Raw genomic sequence first — 6,167 nt, forward strand, 5'->3', positions numbered from 1 at the left:
AAAATAATCAAAGTGCATAACAATGTCTGTAGTATGCTATCCTTAATGTAAAAAAGAAGATATAAGAAAATAAATGGGTTAAAATCAACCATGTGGGGAAACACCAAAATGAAATATGAAAAGTAACAAAGGAACCTAACTAACTACTACAGTTGTCAGGATTCTAAGATGGCTCAAAGCTTCTCAACCATTGGTGTACATGGCCCCCTACAGTGGCCTCCCCTTAAGTGTGTGTGTGGGACCTATGAATAGGACAGGATGTCACTCTACAGTTACATTATATTGCATGGAAAAGGGGATTTTTTTCACATGTAATTAAGGTCCTTAATCAGTTGGCTTGAGTTAATCAAGGGGGCATTATCTTGGGTGGGCCTTACCAAATCAGGTAAGCCCTTAAAAGAGGGGATCAGTCCTTCTGGAAAAGATAGATTTGAGGCAGCAGAGACACTCTCCTGTTGGCCTTGAAGAAGCAAATTGCCACATGTGGAGAGGGCCATGTGTCAGGGCCTCAGTTCTACAAACTGCATTTTGCCAAGCCAGTGAGCTTAGAGTGGGAAACCCAGCCTCAGATGAGATCGCAGCCCCAGCTGACATGTGAGACATGCATGTCAGCCAGCCTGGCAAGACTCAGAGCAGGGGATCAGCTGCTTCTCAAGCCCAGACTCCTGACCCACAGACCCCATAGACAGTAAATAAGTGCTGTTTTAAGCTGTTGTCACTTGTAATGCAGCAAAAGACAACTAATACAATTACAAGTGGATAACATAACAACACTGAAGGGGATGGTAAAGAAAAGAACTAAACTAAATACCTTTGGAGAACAGTATTTTTCCTGGATAGGTCTGGCTAAAAACAGTAAGAACTGCATACAAACATTGCCCTCTAGTTAGCCAATCTGTTTCACATATGGTTGCAGTTTAAGTCTGCAACTCCTCTACTGAGATTTGATGGTTCTTTAAATGTTTTTGATATAAGTTCTTTACCAGATACAGGCTTTATAAATATTTTATCCCAGTCTCCAGCTTGTTTTTTCATTCTCTTAGTGGGTGTCACTTGAGGAGCACAAGTTTTTTTTTATTTCTTGATAAGGTCCAATATGTTCTTTTATGGATCAAACTTTAGGTATTGTATCTAAGAAATCTGTTCTTAACCCAAGACTTCAAAACTTTTTTTACCCTATGTTTACTTTGGGAATTTCTATAGATTTAGGATTTATATTTAGGTCTGTGATCCATTTTGAGTTAATTTATATATATGACCTAAGTTCAGTTTTTGGTATATGAACATCCAATTTTTTCTAGTTTGTTACTGTTTGTTGAGAAACCAAAGTTCCTCCACTGATTTGCCTTTACACCTTTGTAAAATATCAGTACTAATTTATAGAGTCTAAAAAGTCAAGGATTCATGTTGCAATGAACAAATTCATTTATAGTGTAGGCCAATAAGAAAATAATTTTGAAATGCATAACTGCAAGTAGAAGAGAAATCACACAGTATTTACTATAGTGCAATTATGCTAGAAATCAAGGGAAAAAAAGATAACTTGAAGATGAGCAACTGTGTGGTCCAGGAGAGACTGCAGCTGGAAGTGGAGGGGACAGATCAGTGAAACCACCATCTTTCCCGGAGCTTCTGTGATGCTTATGCCAACGGTGCAGGTCACCGGCCCAGGGTTACTGTTCACCTGGATTCTGAGGCAGATGGTGCCCTCCGGGCATGTGCACCCAGGGACCCTTCCCTGTGTACCAACCAGTATAGCCATTATGTATATACACACACACAGATCCATGCATATGCATGTGTATATGTGTACATGGATAGCTATACTTACACAGATATTTCTTTATATGAATGATAAAAAAGAAAAGGGAGAGATGGGGGAGAAAAGAGGATGAGCAGAGGGAGTGGGAAGGAGAGAGAGAGAAATATCTGGAATCAATATGTAACCAAGTGTTCAAAGCAGTTATCTCTGGGTTGTAGGTTTATGGGTTGTTTTCTTCCTCATCTCATTCATGTTTTTGAAATGTTCATCATATGTTACATTTTTTAGCAATAGGAAACATACTTGTGTAGGCCTCTGTGGGGTCTTCCCCAAAGCCCCATTTGGCTGCCAACACTAATCTGCTGAGCAGCAAGTTCCTTCTGGCCTCCTGAGAGTTTACCCAGCAGAGAGAAATGCCGGGATTTGCCAGCCGAACACTTAGCTCGTTTTGTGCTGATGGTTTTCCATCTGGCCCTTCCCAAGCACTGCTTACGGAGCTGTCCTAAAAGCCAGTGGAGCTAAACCAAAGTCAGAATATGAATCATTTACAGTATTGCCCCAGAGGATGGGCTGGACCATTTCTCATGGTGATGAGCATGGACAATTCTCTTTATAAATAATTTACTTGCCAGGGACAGACAATGCAGAAAGGGTGTTTATTCTGAAACAGATAAAGAGAACATTTAACTTCTCTCAAAATTTAGTGTGCCTTTTTTTTGTGGTTACAAAATGCATTGTGTGAGAAAACATAGGATGTACAAAAATGTATTAAATTAGTATAAAATCACTGTTCTCAAACTCCTAAGCAAATTATAAATACTTTGACAAGTTTCCATGAATTTTTTTACATAATTGGGGTCACATCATGTACAGTTCCCCAGCTTCCGATTTTGTGTGTGTGTGTTAAAATATATATAACAAAGATTTACCATCTTACCCTTTGTGTAAACATCACCACCATCCATCTCAAGAACTTCTGTCATCTTCTCAAACTAAAAACTCTATGCCCATTAAATGGTAACTTCCCATCTCCCCTCACAACCATTCTTCTTTTTATCTCTATGAATTTGGTTACTGTAGAGACCTCATATAAGAAGAATCACACGGTACCTGTCTTTTTTGTGACTGGCTTATTTCACTTAGCATTAAGTCCTCAAGGTTCAGCCATGTTTAGCAGGTGTCAGAATTTCCTTCCTTTTTAAGACTGGATAATATTCCACGGTAAGTGTACAACATTTTGTTTATTCATTCATCTATTATGGGCATGGATAGCTTTCACCTTTGGTTATTGTGAAAAATGCGGCTATGATATGGATGTACTATGAACATCAATGTACAAATATCTGAGTCTTCGCTTACAATTCTTTTGGATATACATGCACAAGTGGAATTGCTGAGTATCTGGTAATCTATTCTTAATTTTTTGAGGACTTGTTTATAGTTTTGAACTCTCTCTGTTACTAATTCACCTAATTTTTGAGCATGAGTCTTTTTTCAACAATATTTTTGTAATGCTTTGCTCAGGTCACAGGCCAAAATTGATGTGTCTGTAGCCTGAGCTCTTTTAAGAAGCTCTGGAAAGACTTTGCTTCCAGCTCAATTTTGGCCTGTGAGACCCAAGACAGAGGAACCAGCTAAGCCCACTGACTTCTAACCTACAATACTGTGAGAGAAAAAGTTTGTGTTGTTTTAGCCCTCTAAGTTTGTGTTACAGCAGTGAAAGGAGATGAATACATGCCCCCTCAGTCTCCCATTCATTAGAATAGGTGCTGAGACTCTGTCATGACCCTTGACATTTTATGAAGAGTACAAGCCAGATATTTCTAGAAAGTCCCTCAATTTGGGTTTTATATTTTATAAACAGATTTGAGTTATGCATTTGGGGAATTGATTCCACAGAGAGGGGTTGTGTTCTCAGTGCATCACATTGGCAGGCACATGATGTTTTTGTCTCAACAATGTTAACTTTGATCGCTTGGGTAGGGTGACATCTGCCAGGCTTCTCCTCTGGGAAGCTACTAGTTTGCCCTTTGTAATTAATAAATGCTTTGCAGAAGATACCTGGAGGCAGTATAATCATCCTGTTCCTCATTAAACTTTTGCCCACCAGTTTTAGCACCCACTGAAGGCCCTTGCCTGGAACAGTTATTGTGACAGTTGTGTGCTCTGTCAGTTTTAATTCTAGCTCCATGTTAGCTTTAAACATTTGTTTGGTAGCCTACTTCCCCAAGTGAAGCAATGCTGTAACTTTTCCCCCTAATAAACAAATGTTCAACAACTGTTCATACATTTTAAGTATCTATTTTGTATTTATGATCACCAAAAGGTTGTGTCATCATTTACTAAACTAGGACATTTAGCTTGTTTCTACTTGTTCACAATTTTAAATTATATCACCACAAACGTCCTTAGGAATACATCTTGACTCAGAGTTATGACTATTTCCTTTCCACAGGTACATATTTTCTAAAGTCTTGGATCTGTATTACCAAATTACCCTCTAAAACACCAATTTTCATTTTTATCAGGAGTATTTGAGGTGACCCATTTCTGCCAGTGATGAATATTATCATTACCCTTAATCTTTGGAGGTATGTTGAGCTGGAAAAATAGTATCTTACCATTTGAATTTTTAGTTTGTAGTTTGCTGAATTTTTGGTAAAAGAATTATTGAATATTAGTAAGATTGAATATATTTTTCATATTGTAAAGTTCATTTTTATTTCTTCTTCATTTGAACACAGAGGGACTAGCTCCTGCACCTATATGAAGTTTGGGGCACCGACTAGAAAAATGTAAAGCTTCTATTGTAGTATTCGACTTTCATTTATAGAGTCTGGTTTTGTTATAATAAGGCCCTTTTGTATTAACGCTGGAACTGGAATTTAATATGGAAATAATTTGCATGCAGGTTTACTAATAAAGAATCAGGCCCAGTGCACTGACATGAAGATTATATTTACACAACTCTATAAATTCTTGTCTTTATAATAAAAAGTAATACATTTTATAAAAATTGATCTAGAAACCTTTTGATGGGACATACAACTGCCTCTTAGTGGAAAAAGCTAATTCTGAAATGTTTCTCTATTGAAATTACATCCCACCTAATAAATAACAACAATAAAAAGTAGGTTTGCTTTACATTTTACCAATTTATTTTCACACCTGACTTCTTTCCAAAAGCACTTAAAGAGACTATAATAAGGCTCTAGTTTCACTTTTCTGCAAATTTGTTAGAGTATAGGTCTTGAGGTGTTTGAAATGATTACCTTTTGACAACTTGCACAAACTCTTCACTAGCGTAAGCCAGTTCCTCCACCATCTTCTCCAAAGAGGCAAATACTTCATTGTCTGTGTCATTCCTGTCCATTGATATGATCAAATGGCAAAGGAGAACAATCATTGGCAAGGGGATTCTCTCATGGCCTTATTCTGTATCAAGGAGCTGATGTCTTCCAGGAGGAAAGACTCCGTGTCTTCTATTCTGTGACCAGAACTGTGACATGGTCCTAGCCCACGCCACTGACATGTTTAATATTTCTCTGACTTGATATTTGCCCAACTTTACCTCTACAATGAGAAAAAAAGCTATAACATACTAAAGAGATAAATGGGGGTAAATTTCATCCTACGGAGATAAATGGGTGCCTGCATCATTTTCAGGACCTTACAAGTATAGAATATGTTGTGGCTTACCAGCAACATTTGAAAAGGGGGGATAAGCAGACATGAGAGAGGTTCAGGAAGGGAAAAAGGGTGGAAAATGACAAACTGTATGAAATGGAGACATTGCAAGAAATAGTTGATTTAATTTTGAAGACATGACTGAGCTGGGAGACAGAGAAAATTATTTCTGGGCAGGAGTAGGACTGAGTTCTAACCAAAGACCTTCTAACATTTGGATTTCAGAAATGCTATGGACCAGTAATACCTGTGTGCCTCCCATTTGCTTCTCTTTGAACACGGGTAGAGAGGTTATCCTAAGCCTGCACCCCACCATGGTATGTTGGGTGTGGGGGGAAGGCTGATGTCTTTCCCTTTAATTTCACAAGTGCACAGATGGAGAGGAACTGTGCTTATGGAGCTGTAGTTAAGAAACTATACCTGAAGTGCCTCGACTACACCTAGAACTGATTTAGATGAGGGGATGCTGGACTTGAGCTGATGCTATAATGAGATGAGACTTTGGGGGCTCTTGCTAGGGTGTGGGTGTATTTCCACATGGGAGGGACATGAATCATTGGAGACCAGAGTGCAAGCTATGGTAGGCAGCCTTTCAAGGTGGCCCCAGTGATTCCCGATTCCTGGTATCCAGGCCCCTTGAGGGTAGGCTGGAGCTACACCTTACTTCTGATGAGCAGAATATGGCAAAAATGATGGAATATCACTTCCAAGATTAAGT

This window comes from Manis javanica, chromosome 1 (genome assembly GCF_040802235.1).
Source record: "Manis javanica isolate MJ-LG chromosome 1, MJ_LKY, whole genome shotgun sequence".
Classification (NCBI taxonomy): domain Eukaryota; kingdom Metazoa; phylum Chordata; class Mammalia; order Pholidota; family Manidae; genus Manis; species Manis javanica.